Source organism: Fundulus heteroclitus, chromosome 7 (genome assembly GCF_011125445.2).
Source record: "Fundulus heteroclitus isolate FHET01 chromosome 7, MU-UCD_Fhet_4.1, whole genome shotgun sequence".
Classification (NCBI taxonomy): Eukaryota; Metazoa; Chordata; class Actinopteri; order Cyprinodontiformes; family Fundulidae; genus Fundulus; species Fundulus heteroclitus.
In genome coordinates this window covers 1,151,752-1,171,824 of record NC_046367.1, presented here as the reverse complement: position 1 = coordinate 1,171,824, position 20,073 = coordinate 1,151,752, and positions in this window count along the sequence as shown.

The following is a 20,073-nucleotide window of genomic DNA, read 5'->3' as shown; positions in this document are numbered from 1 at the left end:
TGCAATGCAGCTCGGGTTAGGGTGGGCTGAGAAGGGAAAACACCTGATCTGTCCTTCAAATCTGGGGAAAAGGAGGCTGCACTTGTGTGCCAGATTTGAAGGAGCCTTCGAATTTGGACAACCTTCGTCTCATCGCTGTGACAGCCTTCAAATTCAGGCTCCAAAAAAACTGTTCTAATTATGGCCCCTAGCTCCTGTTCTTTTAGCTTTCATGAGGTCAACAGCAATTTCCCTCTTGGATTATTAAAGTATTTCTGATTCTGATTCTGAACAGTAAGAACTTCTTTGTGGGGAAAAGGAGCTTTGGACTGCTGTGCCGATTTTGGACAGTCTTTAACTCATAGGTTATTACGTGATGGAAAAACACATGAATGATGCTAGTCAAATCCGGGCCAACAGCCTTTCAAAAAAGAACTACAAAAAATTTTGCAAATGGCTGAAGCTTTCCATTCCACAAACCTAAAAATATGAAGGCGTTCTGGAAACATTCGTCAGAGAATTTGGTCCACATTGACATGATAGCATCACGCAGATGCTGCATATTTGCCGGCTGCACCGGTCACACTCTCAGGTCTGGGTGCAGGTTTGGGTTTCTCTCTCTCTCCCTCCTCTGCAGGGCGTGACGGGCAGGTGCACGACATCACCACTAATTGGAGCCCTTCTTAAGGAGCTGAAACCAGCAGGAGGGCGTGAGTTCTTTCTTGCTTCCAGTGTGGTACTTGACCAACCTAACTCTTGATCCTGTTAAAACTCCTAGCCTGGATCTAACCCATGTATCTGTTTTCCCCCCTAGAAACCTGGACTCCAAGCCGGACCTCCGTGAATCAGAGAAAGCCCTCGGGTCATCTACCTGTTTGTCCTACTGCCTGAGCTCACTTGGCTGTCCACCTTCCAACACCACCATAACTGGAGATAACTCGAGTAAAGCTAGCCTCAACCTCAGTGAGTTCAACTCCCTCCAGTATTCTCATCGGCACCATCCCTTGCTCACCAGTCTCATCATCTTTTACCAGCAGAACCCGGACAGTCCAACCTGCCAGCACCACCTCAGATCCAACCGCACCTTTTTTCAATAAACTCTCTTACCCAACTGTCTCAGTGGTTGCCCTCACTCAGAGTCTCACTTCTTTAAACATGACAGGACATCCATGAAGCCAATCTCCTGTTCCACTACATCCCACAGGTGCTCTAATGGATTGAGATCTGGTAACTGTGGAGGCCATTTGAGTACAGGGCACTAGTGCCTCATCATCATCTCAGACTGGTTCAATAAAGCAGTTTGAGATGATTTGTGCTTTATGACATGGAGCGTTATCCTGCTGGAAATAGCCATCAGAAGATGGGTACAGTACGTTCATAAAGAGATGGACATGGTCAGCAACAATACTCAGGTAGGTTGTGGCATTGACATGATGCTCAGTTGGTACTTAGGGATCCAAAGTGTGGCAAGGAAATTCTCCCCACTCCATACCACCACCACCAGTCTGAACTGTTGATACAAGGCAGGATGGATCCATGCTTTCATGTTGTTGACACCAAATTCTGACCCTACCATCCAAATGTTGTAGCAGAAATCCAGACTCATCAGACCAGGCACGTTTTCCAATCTTCTATTGTCCAATTTTGGTGAGTCTGTGCAAATTGTAGCCTGAGTTTCCTGTTTTTAGCTGGCATGAGTGGCACCCATTGTGGTTTTCTGCTGCTGAAGACCATCCGCCTCAATGTTTGATGTGTTGTGCGTTCAGAGTTGCTCTTGTAAATACCTTGGTTGTAACAAGTGGTTATTTCAGTTACTGTTGCCTTTCTATCAGCTCAAACCCGTCTGGCCATTCTCCTCTTACCTCTTGCATCAATGAGGCATTTGTGCCCACAGAACTGCCGCTCACTGTTTATTCTCTTATTTGGACCGTTCTCTTTAAAAACTAGAGATGGTTGTGCGTGAAAATCCCAGTAGATCAGCAGTTTGTGAAATACTCAGACCAGCCCGTCTAGCACCAACAACCATGCCAAGTTCAAAGTCACTTTCAATTCAATTCAATTAAATTTTATTTATATAGCGCCAATTCATGAAACATGTCATCTCGAGGCACTTTACAAAGTCAGAATCAGTCAGAATGTACAGATTGGTCAAAAATTTCCTATATCAGGGAACCAGTTGATTGCTTCAAAGCAATCACCTTCTCAATTCTGATGCTCAGTTTCAACTGGAGCAGAATGTTTTGGCCATGTCTACATGCCTAAATGCATTGAGTTGTTGCCTTGTGATTGATTTATTAGAAATTTGCGTTAATAAGCAGTTGGACAGGTGTACCTAATAAAGTGGCCGGTGAGTTTATAGGTCATGTCAAGCAATGGATTGTGGGATTACTTTTGGCTATTTAGCACCAGCGAGGGACTTTGCAAGCTCCCTATGCTAAAAGAACTATGATAAGAAGCGTACAGGCTGCTTTTTCTACCTTCTTTGTTACTGACTACACTATTCGGACAGCACTTATCATGACGAACATTCATGCACTTCTACTTTGGCTAGAGACCTTAAAAAGTAGACCTTTTTGGATGCATCCTCTGCCTTGAAAATATGCTGCCCATGAATTTGGACATAACCACAATCAATCACAAAATCCTCTTAGAAAGACTTCAATGTGCTATAGGGGTCATTGTCTAAGAGATTCCAGTTTGTTTATGTAAAGGTTAAATCTTCTTCAAACTCTATGGTCACTGTATGGGGGTTAGGTGCTTGGGCCAATTTACTTTACTGTATATAAGTTTCTAACAGGTGATTTTAAAAAATATTTTAATAATTTCTATTGTCATTGCAACATACATTCCTATAAAATTTCTCCTCTACATTTAACCCAGCCACTTTAGGGAGCTATAGGCTGTCACTGTGTGGCGCCTGGGGAGAATTCTGGGGCTAAGGGTCTTGTTCAAAATTTTAACAATAATGTCTATGAAAGCTAAAAGTAAACCATAGTGAACAGAAGATGTTCAGTGGATCAGGTCTACAAGCAGGCTTGGTTGCATATCTTACAGCAACATGTTATGCCATCATGATGTGACAAACAGCAACTCCCAGCATGCAACACAGTTGGGACGACCGCCCCTGAAACAAACCTTATCTCGTCACCATGGAGACCGACTATAAAGGCTCGGAGAAACCATCGTTCTTTCTTCTTTTGGGCAGTTTGCCGTGTTGGGAAGACGTTCAGCTGACTCCCACGTACGGACTCGCACATGGTCTGTGAATCGATCCTTGGCTGGCCCAAGCACATGCCACACTGTTTCCTCTATACCCAATTAGGGAGGTCTTGACTTTAAAACTAATGTTAATTTTTTTGATCCAACTGGAAGCTCCATTATCTTCCAGAGATGGACAAGATCGGCTCGACTTTGTTTTAGCCAAACAAATCGTTGGAGAAGCGCCAGGGAACGTGGTGTTTTCCTGCTTCACAGAAGACCGCTAAGCCTACTCAAGTCTCCGACTGAAAACAACGGACGCTGGTTTGCGCAGCATCATTCTCCTCACTGGAGCAACACCAAGTAACGGATTTCCCCCTACTATTTTCCTTTTTCCACCCATAAGGTGGTATTGTGTGCCTGGGCAGAACCTATTAGGAATTGTTTTAATGCTGAAGTACTCCAAAGGGAGTTTGTTTAACTGTGCTGAATATTTCCAATGTGTGCGTGCATTATAAGTGATTGTGCTGTGTTGGTTCTGTTTGATGATAAACTGGCCGTGCTGATTGGCTGAAATTAGATTTATTTTCCATATTTCTTTCCTTTTCTTTCTCTCACCCCTTTCGGGTTTTCTGCACTTTGTCGAAGCCTTTTCCTCAACTGGTTACCGCACTATGTTGAAAGCCTGCCTTCACGCTAAGTTAGTGAGTTAGTTGGGATCTCGGAGCCGCCATCTTTCACACGAGACACATGGTCGGAGATCATATGTCATCAGGACCGCCTCTTTACTCACCACACGCAAGGTCAGAGGTCATATGTCATCATAGTTGCCATCTTGGGTGTGACACCGAGTAGCTCAAAGGTGTTTGCCGTAGGCTGATGTGAAGTCATAAAGTGCTGACATGTTGATTGTGATGATGTCAATGAGGTTTCTAATCAACTGTGAATTGATTATACATTGCTACTACTGAATTAATCCATTTTGATTGACTTTATTTTCATTTGTTTTCTTTTCATATTCTATTGAGTAGCATTTTCTATGATTTTATTAAGCAGAATATTTGCTGTAACAGGGAATTATCAGGTTAATAAATAACAGATTGTGAAATTGTAGGTGTTTGTGATTATTTTGAGTCAGAAATTGAATAGTCTCTAAGAGTTACCGAATTATCTCCTTTTGAGTTTATAACTGAATAAACTGAGACATTTTCATTGGCTTGTAATGGAGGAGTAAGGATTAAAACTCCAGTTGCAATTATAATTAACATTATCAACGTTTGCTGGATAAGTCTAACCAGTCAACAAAAGGTGAGATAACACTTTTCCGATAAAAATCAGTTCATAACTGCTAATTAATAAACCAATTGTTAGTGCTAATCGTTACAGGATCATAGCCCTTGACCACAACCATTTGAATTTGTTTTTGTTATAGCTGCGCAGTGGGTAGCCCTGTTGCCATGCGGAGAGAAGGTCCTGGGTTCAAGTCCTACCCTTGCCCTGGGCCAGGGGTCGGGAACCTTTTTGACTCAGAGAGCCATGAAAGCAAAATATCTGGAAATTTATTTCAGTGAGAGCCAATAGGGTAGTTCACGTGTGACGTCAGCGCTACTTCCGGGTCCCGCTTGTAGGCAAAGACAGGACTGTTCTCGCATCTCCGGTAAATACAACTTAATTCTGCATCAGTCATTGTTCTACTTAAATAGCGGCGGAGGGGAGGTGGCGATCGCTAGACGGGGCCGGGAGTGTGGAGTCGATGCAGCAGCAGCAGGCTGCAGCAGACAGCGGCTGCATTACGCCCTTGTTCACGCGTACTAGTACGTCTGTGTTTACGCTGCAACGTCGCCGACACCTCCACCCATTTTAATAAGACAAAAACACAGAAATAATCCTTTGTGAACAATTTTTTTAACCTACCGGGCGGGTCTTCCTCTCTGCTAAGGCGCGGTCTGTGTCCGACTCCGCTTTCTGCTGTTATACAAACATGTGTGAACATCCATCCATTTTCTGACCCACTTAATCCCTCATGGGGTCGCGGGAGTTGCTGGTGCCTATGTCCCGATATCAACCATCAACGGTCTTGTGATACATGATCTAAAGAAGAAAAATACGTTGAGAACTGGTCAGTTTCCTTTGTTTGCGCCCCCTATGTGTTTGCGCCCGCCTTCTGCCTTCCAGAAGGCGGGCCAGAAATTCTGCGAGCCAGATGAAATCATCAAAAGAGCCACAACTGGCTCGCGAGCCATACGTTCCCGACCCCTGCCCTAGGCCTTTCTACATGGAGTTTGCATGTTCTCCTTGTGCACACGTGGGTTTCCTCCGGCTTTCTCCCACAGTCCGAAAAGTAACCTAACATGACTGTTAGGGCTCTCTAAATTCTCCTTAGTTTTGAGTGTGTGTGAGAATGGTTGCGATAGACTGTCGACCTGTCTAGGGTGTACCCCACCTCTCACGCATTGACAGCTGGAGATTCGCAACCGGCACCATTGCATTACAAAATCCAAACTGCATGACTAGGTATTCAAAATGCCCCATGGGAGTCTTGAAGGCAGTTTTCCACTCATCCCCCTGGCGGATGCTTACTAAGTGGTACGTGTTCTGTAGGTCTAACTTAGGGAAAATAGTGGTGTCCTGAACCGGTTTGAACGCCGAAGAGATGAGGGGAAGTAGGTACTTATTATTAACCGTGATCTGGTGTAGCCCGCGGTAATCTATACAGGGGCGGAGAGATCCGTCCTTCTTACCCACAAAGAAGAAACCAACCCCCAGTGGGGAGGAAGAAGTACGAATAAGTCTGCAGCTAAGGGCTCTTTAATATAATTCTCAAGAGCTTGCTGTCGCCCGAGAGATATTGTAAAGTCGGCTGGTGGGTAATGGCGCACCGGGCAGCAGGCCTATTGAGCAATTTTAGGGCCGATGGAGAGGCAACGATTTGGCCTTACCTTTGCTGAACACTTGCCTCAGGTCTTGGTATTGTTCGGGGACCTGATCGAGATCAACAGGGTCATTCTCCTTGGGAACCCCCAAAGATGGACAAGGGGGAACAGCGGACTGTAGAAAACAAAAATGGGAATTAGGAGACAAGGATTTGAGTCTGCGCTTGGACCAGTTTATATGCAGGTTGTGCTGCTATAACCAGGAGAAACCCAGAACGATGGGGGAGTGTGCCATGGTAAACATGTAGAACAAGGTTGGCTCTCTGTGGTTCCCAGAGATAACCAATTTGAGGGGTTTAGTCTGGTGGGTCACCCTGGGAAGGCTCCTCCCATCCGCTGCAGAAACCTGGAGGGGAGTGGAAAGTGGCTCGGTTCCGATCTGGGCCTGTCGGATGAAAGATTGGTCTATCAGGTTATAGTGACAACCAGAATCAACTAAAGCGGAGAGATTAAAACAGTTGCAGGTAGTAAGAACGGTGGCCGGTTTGCAGAGACGTGGGGTCTTAGTAGATTGATTCTTCTTCTGGTCCTCCGGCTTCTTCGCTACTGCCGACGGAACCTGTCTTTTGGCCGCTCAGGGCAAGTGGTGATAAAATGATCTGGCGAGCTGCAATAAATGCACCGATTAAACTCCTGGCATTGTTGGCGTTCCTCTGGAGAAAGGCAGACCCTGCCTATCTGCATGGGCTCTGGTACCGACGGGGAGGTAGAGGTGGCTCGGTTCGGGATGGATTAAGACGGCAAAGTTGGGCAGGGAACTCTGGAGCACATCAGGCAGGTGACCAAACTGGTCACTTAAGCCCTGAAGCTGTTCCTGGAGGACTCGAACAACTGTGAACAGTGAAGCTGTTCCTGGTTATTGGAGAGAGTTTTCCTGAGTGGGTCTGCTGGGTCCTGGTGGCCAGAGTGTTGTTCTGTCATGGTTTTACCCTGTTTGGCCCACATTCAGGACACACTAAGGAGACAAAGGGTTAGAAAATGTAAATGTTTTATTTAGAACAAAAGGAATTTGAGACAAGAAGAGTCGACCGGGACTTGTAGAAGCGAGGGAGCGGAGTAACAACGGTGGTAATGAAAGGACGAGAGGTAAACGAGAGAAACAACGACCAGAGGTTATAAATCAAGGCGAGAAGCTTACTGCGGGTGCAATAAGGATCTGCCAGGGGAAAGGAGGTGAGCGGATTCTGCGGAGTGGGTTGCTGGAGGCTGGGCATCAGGGCTGCGGGAGGAGACAGTGGCGGAGAGGCAGGGAGGCTGAGAGCGGTGGAGCGTGAGCAAGGTCAGACAGAGACGAGGCTCAGGGGAACAGAGTCGGCCGGCTGTCAGCTGTCTGTGGGTATAATGATAATGTAAACATAATTCGTCATACCTGATGAGCTGATGATAGTCCATAGTGGGAAGTGAACGTTGTGGTGGAAGTTGCTGAGGAAGTGAGCAAAGAAAAACAATCACTGAGAAAGAATGACCAATAAGGACATTGAATTAAAATTTTTGGATGTAATTATTAATCTCAGAATGTTCTGCAGTACAACGAGCAATTCATTTACCAGGTAGATCAACTGTGGTTGCAGTCACGGAGGGGACAGTGGGCACACAGGATGGGGGTGTGAGCTCTGTAGAGAATGGAGATGGACAAAGGATGAATAAGCTGTAGAGGATGGAGATGGACTTAAAAAGAAAAAAGCATCAACAAAAGCTAGCCACATACATATATATATATATATATATATATATATATATATATATATATATATATATATATATATATATATATATATATACACATATTAATGACATACCTTTACTAAATTAATTTCCCTTTGCATGTAATTCTTATACTTAGAAATTAAATATATGTATATGAGTATGACACTCTTTCCCTTACCAGATGTATTGCCTGCAGTTGATTCTGAGGATGTGTACTGTGGATTCTGTGCATCCAAATTACTTTAACAGCGCTCCTGCAAAGTTTCACATTACTTATAATGCCTGATCTGACCAGTGATGACATGTTTAGCCGCATGTCATCATTCAACCGCTGGTTGTCTAGGTGGTGTCCTGAAAACGACGTGGGCTACATTGATAACTGGAGAACTTTCTGGGGAAAACCTGGTCTGATCCGGAGAGATGGCATCCATCCTACTTTGGATGGTGCTGCTCTTCTTTCTAGAAATCTGGCCGGATTTATTAGTTCTCCTAAATGCTGACAACCCAGGGTCCAGACCAGGAAGCAGAGCCGTAGTTTAACACACCTCTCTGCAGCTTCTGTACTGTTACCCATCCATTATCCTATTGAGACGGTGTCTTTCCCACGGCCAAAACTTAACAGATCAAAAACTTATCTAAAAGGAACAAATCATAAAAACCTAATAAAAATCAATACGGTTCATCTTGAACCTAAAAATAAAACAATTAAATGTGGTCTATTAAATATAAGGTCTCTCCCTCCAAAGACTTTGTTAGTTAACAAATTGATTTCTGATAAACAGATTGATTTGTTTTGTCTCACAGAAACCTGGCTACAAGAGGACTATGTTAGTATAAATGAGTCAACTCCCTCCAATTATTCAAATTTCCACATTCCCAGATCTGTGGGAAGAGGAGGAGGAGTGGCAACCATCTTTCAGTCTGATTTATTAATTAGTCCCAGGCCAATTAATAACTACAGTTCTTTTGAACATTTAACCCTCAGTTTCCCTCATCCAAACTGCAAAGCAATAAAACCTCTTCTGTTTGTTGTTTTGTATCGTCCACCAGGCCCTTACACTCAGTTTTTGGATCAGTTGTCAGATTTCTTATCTGATTTGGTGTTAAATACTGATAAGGTTATTATAGTGGGTGATTTTAACATCCATGTTGACACAGAATGTGATAACCTTAGTGTAGCCTTTAAAACTATCCTAGATTCAATTGGTTTTGCTCAAAATGTGCATAAACCGACGCACTCTTGGCTCCATACTTTAGACCTTGTGCTGACATATGGCATTGATTGTGAAGAATTAACAGTATTTCCTCACAACCCTGTCCTATCTGATCATTTTTTAATAACATTTGAGTTTAATCTAACTGAGTTCTCCACCCCCAAAAGAGGGTTCCATTATAGTAAATCTTTACCGGATAATGCTGTATCAAAACTTAAAGAGTCTGTCCCCTTCACAGGAAGCTGGCTCCTTGGTTTAATTCAGAGCTGCGTTCCTTGAAGCACAATGTTAGGAAATTGGAGAGAAAATGGCGCTCTTCACACCAAGAGGAATCCTACCTAAACTGGAGGGACAGTCTATTGTTGTATAACAAGACCCTTCGCAGAGTTAGAGCAGCATATTTTTCATCATTAATTGAGGAGAATAAGAATAATCCTAGATTTCTCTTCAGTACAGTTGCCAAACTTACCCAGAGCCACAGCTCTGTTGATCCATCCATTCCCTTGAGCTATCTAAAATTTTAGCTTCATCTAAACCTTCTACCTGTATGTTAGACCCAATCCCAACCAAGTTGTTTAAGGAGGTATTCCCTCTGATCAGTGGTCCTATTTTAGACATGATTAATCTATCCTTGGTAAATGGATATGTACCACAGGCTTTTAAAGTAGCTGTTATTAAACCTTTACTTAAGAAAACATCTCTTGATCAAGATGAGTTAGTAAATTACAGACCTATATCTAATCTTCTTTTCTTATCTAAAATTCTTGAGAAAGTAGTTGCTAATCAACTATGTGAACATTTACAAAGTAATGACCTACTTGAGGAGTTTCAGTCAGGCTTTAGAGCTCATCATAGCACTGAAACAGCTCTGGTGAAGGTCACCAATGATATTCTCATGGCCTCAGATAATGGACTTGTGTCTATACTTGTCCTGTTAGATCTCAGTGCTGCATTTGATACAGTTGATCACAATATTCTCCTACAAAGACTTGAGCATACTGTAGGGATTAAGGGAAAAGCATTAGGCTGGTTTAAATCTTATCTGTCAGACAGATTCCAGTTTGTTCATGTTAATAATAAATCTTCCTCAAACTCTAGGGTCGGTTGTGGAGTACCACAGGGTTCAGTCCTTGGACCAATTCTCTTTACTATATATATGCTTCCGATTGGCAAAATTATCAGACAGCATGGGATTAATGTCCACTGTTATGCTGATGACACTCAGCTATATTTATCCATAAATCCTGATGAATCCAATCAGTTACTTTGACTGCAGTCATGTCTTGATGACATCAAAAGCTGGATGACTTTAAATTTCCTGCATTTAAATTCTGACAAGACAGAAGTTCTAATCTTTGGGCCAGAGTCTTCAAAAAATAAAGTTCTTAATCAATCACTTAATCTGGATGGCATTAACTTGGCCTCTAGTAATAAAGTTAAAAATCTTGGTGTTGTTTTCGACCAAGACATGTCATTTAAATCCCATATTAAACAGGTTTCCAGAGTTTCCTTTTTTCACCTCCGGAATATCGCCAAAATTAGAAACATTCTGTCCAGGAGTGATGCTGAAAAACTAGTCCATGCATTTGTTACTTCAAGGCTGGACTATTGTAATTCTTTACTATCAGGAAGTCCACAAAATGCAGTTCGAAGTCTTCAGCTGATCCAAAATGCTGCGGCAAGAGTTCTGATGAAAATCAACAAGAGGGATCATATTTCTCCAATTTTAGCTTCCCTTCATTGGCTTCCTGTTAAATCAAGAATAGAATTTAAAATTCTCCTTCTAACGTATAAAGCCCTTAATAATCAAGCTCCATCATGTATCAGAGCTGTGATTACCCCGTATGTTCCTAACAGGGCACTTCGCTCTCAGACTGCAGGTCTGCTGGTGGTTCCTGGCATTGTTGGCGTTCCTCTGGAGAAAGGCAGACCCTGCCTATCTGCATGGGCTCTGGTACCGACGGGGAGGTAGAGGTGGCTCGGTTCGGGATGGATTAAGACGGCAAAGTTGGGCAGGGAACTGCCCAACTTTGTAGACCTACACCCCGTAGGTCTACACCCCTTTGTAGACCTACACCCCGTCTACTTTTAAGACTAATCTTAAAACTTTCCTTTTTGACAAAGCTTGTAGTCAGAGTGGCTCATGTTACCCTGAGCTACCTCTATAGTTATGCTGCTATAGGCTTAGGCTGCTGGAGGACATCAGGGTCTAATTTTCTCACTCTACTGATTTCTACTGTTCTTCAGTCTACTGTTCTCCAGTTTTGCATTGTATTACATTGAAATGACTGTCGTCATTTCAGCTTTTAACTTTTTGCTCTCTCTCTTTTTCTTCATAGTAGGTACACCTGATCTGGCATTCTGTTAACTGTGACATCATCCAGAGAAGACAGATCACCCGCTACTACCATCTAATGTAGAACAGATTACTGGATCAATGTGTGCTTCTGTGCTTTTTTGTCTCTCTTGTTGTGTCTCTGCTCTGTCTTCTGTAACCCCAGTCGGTCGAGGCAGATGACCGTTCATACTGAGCCCGGTTCTGCCGGAGGTTTTCCTTCCCGTTAATGGGGAGTTTTTCTTCCCACTGTCGCTTCATGCTTGCTCAGTATGAGGGATTGCAGCAAAGCCATGTACAATGCAGACGACTCTCCCTGTGGCTCTACGGTTCCCCAGGAGTGAATGCTGCTTGTCGGGACTTTGATGCAATCAACTGGTTTCCTTATATAGGACATTTTTGACCAATCTGTATAATCTGACCTAATCTGTATAATATGATTGAACTTGATTTTGTAAAGTGCCTTGAGATGACATGTTTCATGATTTGGCGCAATATAAATAAAATTGAATTGAATTATAAGTTGATGTAAAAATAATATGTTAATTTACTCAAATAAATTACCATGCTCTGCAAACATGTCAAACTATAACTAGTAGCCTAATGCAATGGTTCTCAACCCTTTTGAGTCGCAGCCCCCAATTCAACATCTAATGCTGTCCTGCAACCCCTTTATTTTTCTTATTAATTAAATAAAAACGTAATTAGGAGACCTTAATTAAACATACCAGTGAGAAAAACAGTGGACAATTTTAAACTACCTATGTTGCTGAAAGCTTAAACATGAAAAGTACAACTGCACTTTTTTTCTCTACCCTGCTCCGCTCGAACATGGCTGAACCTGGCTTGAGCCTACTTCACGGGCGCGAACCTGCTGCAGCCGCCACTCCTGCTGACAGCGGACTGGAGAAGAAAAAAAACATTTCTTTGCTCTGATGATGTTTGATTGTGTGATGAATTGTGTAGAGATGAACCCAGTGGTCAGCCAGACACGGTTGTAAATCTTTGCAGTGTTTATTGAAAAGTAGGTGAGGGAATTGGGCAGGCGAACAGACAGGGTCCTGGCAGCTAAAGGTACAGACTTCGAGAACTGGACAGGCTCAAAAAACAAGAACAAGTTAAATACAACAAAATACTGGAGGTTCTTACCAACGAAAAGAATGTGAAGTCCCGGCAACAAACAGAAAACTAAGAGGGGTTTAAATAGGCGGTCAGACAAGGTGGATGGGAGGGACTAATTAACCAAAACCAGATGGAAATAATTCAGGAGCAAACAGGACAAGTCAAAATATAATAAACCAAGACCGAACAGACTGAACAGAAAGGAGCTTAATCTAACCAAATAATAAACAGAAACCAGAACAGAAACCAGAATATTACAGATTGAGAAGTCATGAAAGAGACATGAGACATATACAGATTTGTTGTTGTTGTTTTGGTGTACGGACCTCAGCAACTGGTTTTTAGTATAATAACTGCCGTCTTGCTAATGTCTGGTTAGGAGCTACATTAATTTTGCGCATTTTTTTTTTTTTTTTCAAAATGATTTGGCCAGAAGTCATCTAGCGACCCCAAGGTTGAGAATGGCTGGCCTTTTGCAAAACCATACTGCTAGCAAATGGTGACTCTCAAGAATCACTCATTCTTGAGAGTCGGGACAAAACACGTTTTAAAAAACTATTTTTAAAAATACACAATAAATTAATAAATTAACACAATAAATTAATTAGAGTTATATGTTTCTGTAGAAAAAGGTCTTAGCTATTTAACCATGTAAATGAACAGGTTCTAAATAAAAACACATTTTTAACAAATAAACATGTTTCCCTTCAGAACTGGATTTGTGTCAACTCCGTCAGACACACTAAAAAGTACACAATTTTAATTCTTCCAATCATTCCAGAATCTAAAGTTATAACATAATAATGTTTATTTACTCTATCTAAAAAGAGTACAATATATAAACTTGTGATTTCACACTATTTTGAAAACTCAGATTTCTAAATATTTGCATTTTGAAACTTTGATTTTAATTTCAATATTGTAAAAACAAATTCCTTAAATAAATAAAACATATGAGGATGTAGATCAGGTGGTCCTTTATTACAAAAACAACATAAACTAAAGTAAGAATATTTCTTCTCCCAAAAAATTAACAAAAACAAACATCCAACGCTGTTGACGAAGATCTGACGGTGTTGACGAAGATCTGACGGTGTTGACGAAAAATGTGTGCATTGCTGATTATTGAACAGATTTGCCCTTTGAACACTATTAAAACTACTCCTTGTTTTTAGAGTATTTAACTTACTGTAAAGCAAACTATAATAAACATATTGCACATACACCTTTTCTATTAACTATTATAAATGACACTGTTTCCAACTATCAAAATAAATAAACAAGAGGGAAACAAGGGACCCTCCTTTCCCTCTGTTTTTATCTGCGTGCTCTCCACTTCCTGTTCTCCATCTTCCCATCCACCTGTTATTCTCTTCTTTTCCTCCTTTGTAAGTAGCCATTTACTTTAAAGTGGTGTGTGTGTCTGATTGCCTTGCACTGCCTACTTTATACTGGGTGTGATCTTAAATTGACATTTCTTGACAAAATTACTGCATACGCATAATTTGTAGCTTAGAATTAGGTTCAATTAGCTTACTTAAGATTTCATTTTTGTCTATTCTGCACTTATGCCTTGAGCGGACATGCCTTGAGCGGACATGCTCACTCTATATAAAGTCCATCACATCAGGGGGAGTCAAGTATTGTTTTATTTGTAACGTTTCTTCTTCAATATATTTTCTTTCTTATTTTGTTTTGTTGCTTTGTTGTTTAAGCTTCTCTTTAAAAGTTTTTATTTCTCTTGAATGCCTTTTTCTCGTTTTATTTGTCTCCCTTTCCTGTCTGAGAGACTGTCTGCAGTGTCTGGCATTGTATTCTTGAATATCCTGATCTTGCGGACTATCTGGTGGGGTGTGTGCCTTCAGCACTGCATGTTCATTGGATCTTTTCTCTCTGGACCTTTTCTGTGCCTCTCTCCAATTCCTCTTTGCCCTGTCTCCCATCTTGTCTATTTGTATTACTTTTTTGTCTTTAACTCTCTTCTTCCACCATTGTCTTTCCTTCTCTTGCATAGCATGCTTGCTCTCTTGGTCACTGTTTAATTGTATGTTCTCTTTCCTCTCTTCTCTTTCGTTGGTACTCTCTATTTCTTCTCCTTTGCTCCTCAGCTGACAATTTCTGTCCACCCATTTTTTTCCTACAATACAAATTGAAATAAAGAAAAATGTACTTGAATAAGACTATAGAATCAGATTTATATGAACTTAATAAGATTGTATCATGATCTGGGTACTTATGTCTGGACTATCACTAATTTCACACACCTGTTAGCTCCACCCTGATCTTATTTCTGCTCACCTGTTCCACCTGTGTTTGGCTGTATATATTCACCCTCTAGATAGGACAGCATTGCCAGATTATTTCAAAGCCTTTGCTTAGTTATTCTTGGTTGTGATTTCCTGATTCCGACTAGTTCTGCCTTCCGACCTCTGAGCCTGCCTGACCCCTTCTTTGACCTGATTGCCGGATCCGTTTTGCCCGACCCCTGTTCTGAATTGACCTCCGAGATTGCCTGTCCTTCTACACCCTGTTTGCATGATCGTGTACCGGTACCTGGAACTGTTGACCTGACCCCGACTTGGATCTTCCTCTGGCGCCTTCCCGGATTTCTGTCTACCTGGTTCTGACCTTGGATCTCCTCTCGACACCGCCTTTGGATTATCCCTTTTGGTTATCCCGCTCTCCGATCGCCTTACGACTTCGGCGATCCGTTCCGTCCTGCTACCTCCGACGCGCCAGCGTCTAGGACGCCGATAGCGGTCTCTGTAGCACAGCATTAACAGCCAGCCGGCTGGGCTCATCATAATCGCTGGATCGGGACCGAACATTGAAACAGAGGTTAGTGACCGTCACGTTTGTGAACAATCACCTCACGCAAGACGTGGTCACTAACCTGCTGTGTTTGTCCACAGAGCTTCCTGTCGCTGACGCAGTCTGCCCCATTTCAGTTTTCAATAAACAATTTCCCCCACTGTTTGTCTGGTGTGAACACTGGGTCCTTCTGTTCCGATCATAACAGATTGATTGACTAATGGATGAATGGATGGATGTAAAATCCTCTAGGTTTACATCATAACCAGATGTTGTGAAAATCAACACACTGGCTCCTCATTTCTCTATCTCTGTCTCTACATATATAAATATATATATGAAAGTGCTGGCAAAGTTACACGTAACACAATAATAAGCAGACCACTGCCTGCCCATTTTCTACAAGTGAGATGCGTATGGTTAAATAATGTAATAAATGCTGTGTATGCACATTTATGTGTAAATAAAACCCTGAAATATCAGTTTAACCCTTCACTAATTTCACAAATAATATTATATTCTAGGGTGACCAGACGTCCCCGATTTCCGGGGACTGTCCCCGTTTTGGACCACCTGTCCCCGGCTAAAGCTGTCCCCGGAAATGTCCCCGATTTTACCGAGGGGGAAAATGTGTTACGGTAGCTGGTTGCGTTGCAGACGAGGAACAGAGTGCACCACTAGATGGTGGTAATGATCCTTTTGGATGTCAGATGCCATTAAAACACGAAGAGGAAGAAGAAGACTTTTGACTTTTAACAAAACTTTAATTACAAAAGGCCAAACAATTAAACAGTTTAGTTAAAAACAAGTGTTTTTACAAAAAATTCTTAAATCAGGAGCTTGTTAAATTGAAGTTCTCCTCTTTCAGACACTTCACATAAAATCTTTTTAAAACCCCACAACTGCATAAAATCCTCCATGTTCTGCGTGGCTCTGTGGAAATGAAACTCCAGCCTAATCCTGGCTTTAACGTTGCACTTCCACAGAGCCACAGCATCAAGGTGAGGTCCTCCCTGCAGTCTGTCTCTACAGGACAAGTAAATGGCCATCTTTTCCTCATTGATTAAAAAGTTTAAAAGTCTAGCCTTTGGCTTATTACTTTTATTTTGGCACACTCCTCCAATAAATAAAGAAGTGGTAAAAACAGTGCCAAAAAGACTAAAAACATTTGTTAAAAGACTACAAATGGTCTTTAGTCTTGTACAGTCCATAAAAACATGAAAAACATTTTCAGACAGACTGCAGAAAGGACACTCATTTAAAACAGCCCGATTAATAACGGATAAAAACGAGGTTGTGGCGATGGCACCGTGTAAAATCCTCCATTGGAGATCACCAGTTCTCTTTTTAATTGGAGGCTTATATAAAGTCCTCCACTGGGGTGCTCTACTAGCAAGTTTATCAGTCCATACACAGACTGCTAGGTTCTCGAGGTGTCTTTGATTCATCACTTTAGAGCAGACTCTATAAACAGTTTTCTGGTCCAAACTGAATAAAACCATCTTCTGTGCGTCCAGGCTGGAGAGCAGAGGTCCACTTCCCTCCGGAAACTCAGGGTCCAGGATCAGGCCAGGAAAGGAGTCCATCGGGTCTGGTTGGCTCTGTCCCTCACAGTAGTCACGGAGGAGGCTCCTCTCGTTGGCCGACATCTTTCCCCTCAGGAGGTCCAGGAAGCGCCGCACCAGCCTGGCAGACCATACCCCCATCACGGAACCCATGGCCTCGACGATGGAGAGGGATGGTCCTGCAGTCTCCACCAGCTGTTTTACGGTTGTTATCTTTGACTGGCGCAGCGTCTCCGACAGCCCTGGTCCAGCGCCGTCACACACGTCCAGCCTGGACCCACAGATTAAAGGCTCCTGTAAAAGCCAGTGCAGAGAGTTAGTCGATTCGGATGGCTTTAATTTAAACAGGGCACATGATTTAAAAACACCCTGATAAAACCTAGGCAATCCCCTTAACTTTAAAAGATTTAAATCAGTTAAAAACAGAGCCGCATCCAGCCCCAGGTTATTTACACGCCTAAAAATGCAGCTGGCCACGTCCCTCCACACTAAGTCAGAGGGCCCTGCCAGGTATTTCTGAACAAAACGTAATCTAAAAGCCACTGTTCTCCCGGCCAGGTGGACAAGGTCCTGGCCCCCCTCTTCTCTGGGTAAAAACAACACAGACTGTGGCACCCAATAAAAACCGTTCCAAAAAAAATTACCATTTTTGCTTGTATGTTGGCCAACAAACCAGACGGTGGGTCTAAACAGGAAAGTTTGTGCCACAGCTGAGATGCTACAAGGTTATTTAAAACCAAAACCCTTACCCTGTATGACATGTGGGAGTGTAGCCATCTCCACTTTTCTAGTTTACATTCTATTTTCTGTTCCATGTTTTCCCAGTTCTTTTTTTCAGTGTTTTCATTGCCTAAAAACAGACCGAGATATTTAAAACCATCTTTTTTTCCATAAAAGTCCCTGAGTGAGAACCGGGAGCCCTTCACGCCATTCGCCCACTGCCAGGGCTTCACTTTTTCCCCAGTTCACCCTTGCAGAAGATAAAACAGAGAACTTAGTTGTTATCTCGTTCAGTACGTCGACATCTTGCTGGTTTTTAGTAAAAACAACGACGTCATCAGCATAGGTAGATAAAATCACTCTACTATTAAAACCAGGTAAAACCAAACCATGAACACTAGAACATATCTTTTGAAGCAGGGGTTCCAGGGAGAGCGTGTAGAGCATCCCAGACAGAGCGCAGCCTTGGCGAGCGCCTCTACGCACCCTAAAAGGAGCACACAGACCACCGTTAATCTTTAGCATACTCTCAATGCCACTGTACATCACCTGGATCTTGGCGATCAGACCAGCGCCAAACCCAAACCTCTCCATAGTTTTCCACAGGAAGCTGTGTTTGATGCAATCAAACGCCTTTTCTTGATGTAATGCTATCAAGCCTGTTCTTAAACCCAATGAACCGGAGACCTCCAAAACATCCCGAATTAGGTAGACGTTATCTACCATGGACCTGCCGGGGACGCAGTAGGTCTGGTCCCGGTGGATGACCTGCTCCATAGCTTCTCTCAACCGAGTAGCCAAGGCTTTAGAGAGGATCTTGTAGTCGGTGCAGAGGAGAGACACAGGGCGCCAGTTCTTAATGTCCTGCAGGTTCCCTTTCTTGGGCAGGAGGGTGATGACTGCCCTGCGGCACGAAAGCGGGAGTGAACCAGCGGCCAAACTCTCATTATAGACCTCCAGTAGGTCTTCTGCCAGGATGTCCCAGTAGGCTTTGAAAAACTCTGCTGTAAGACCATCGATGCCTGGGGCCTTCTGGCCCTGCATATTCAGGAGGGCTGTGTGGAGCTCTTGTACCCCCAGGGGACACTCCAGCTGTACGTTGGTCTCCTCAGAGACCTGGGGCAGCCCACCACAGAACTCCCCAAACAGCTACTCATTCTCCTTATACTCTGTGATGGCCACACCTGCAGCCACACAGTCGGTAACCTCACAAACCACTTTTTCACTTTAAGTTTTCACATACTGAAGTATAAATACATTGATTTGTTTGGTTTTTAGTGTGACAATATTAAAGTACATTAGTTCCAATTGTAGCGCGCACATTTGGTTAACTTTTGTATATTTGATTTTGTTACATGCTTAACATCTGTTTGTTTTCTTCTTTTGGTGTTGTGGGGAGTGCCTTCAACTGGGCTGAAGCAGAGAACTCTGGCTGGCACACTCCAATCCCTGATTGACTCACTGATTGGGTGGTACCATCTGGAGTTCCACTAGAGGGGAGAAGACCATGGAGTCCTTATTTTTGTTAATTTTTAGTTATTAGTCATTTAAGTTTAATCCTTAAACCAACTGTGTTTAATTATCTTTGTTGTTGCGTAGATGTTGCCTTTCCCTCTTCCTCAGTGTGTCAGTCTGGTCTGATCAGCCAGTATTTAAGCCCCTTTTGTTTGTTGTATGTCAGGTCAGTTTGTTTGTTTGAGCAGTTAGTTTGAGGTATTTGTTATGTTTAACTTTGAGATTTTTGGCTTGAGTTAGCTTCTTTATTTGACCTCTTTTAAGGGCCCTATAATTATTGTTTGGAATCATTGTTACTTTGGGGAAATAAAACCCAGTTTTTTGAAAGTTACAACTGTGTCCTCATGCTTGACCGGCTCGGTCCCTCACATACTCACTCTCAAACAGAGAGGAGTAAAACTCAACAGCCCTCCTCCTGATCTGGCCCGGTTCACTCACCTGCTGCCCTGTGTCAGATAGTAAGGAATGGATCACCTTCCTCTGCCCGCGTTTCCTCTCCAAGCTGAAGAAAAAGCTAGAGGGAGCATCCATCTCTGTGATGTTCTGAACCCGAGACCTGACCAACACGCCTTGGACTTTAGACTCCAGCAGGTTGGCTAAAACTAGCCTTTTGGATTTGAGAGCTTCAATATGCTCTCGATTTCCTGTGGACTCACTTAAATGTTCTAGTTCCACTATGTTCCTCTCCAGATCTCTGATAGATCTGGTGACGTCACGAGTGACATTAAGAGTATGCTGCTGACAAAGTTGCTTGATCTGAGCTTTTCCATGGTCCCACCACTGCCTTAAACAAGTAAAATCACCCTTTCTTTGTCTAAAAACAGTCCAAAAATAAGTTAAAGCTTCTCTAAAACTACGATCATGAGTTAAAGCCAGATTAAAATGCCAGTAGGCGCTTTTAGGTAAAATGTTTGTTATAAAAACATTCCCTAAAAGCAAAGAGTGGTCTGTAAAAGCTACTGGTAAAATCTGAC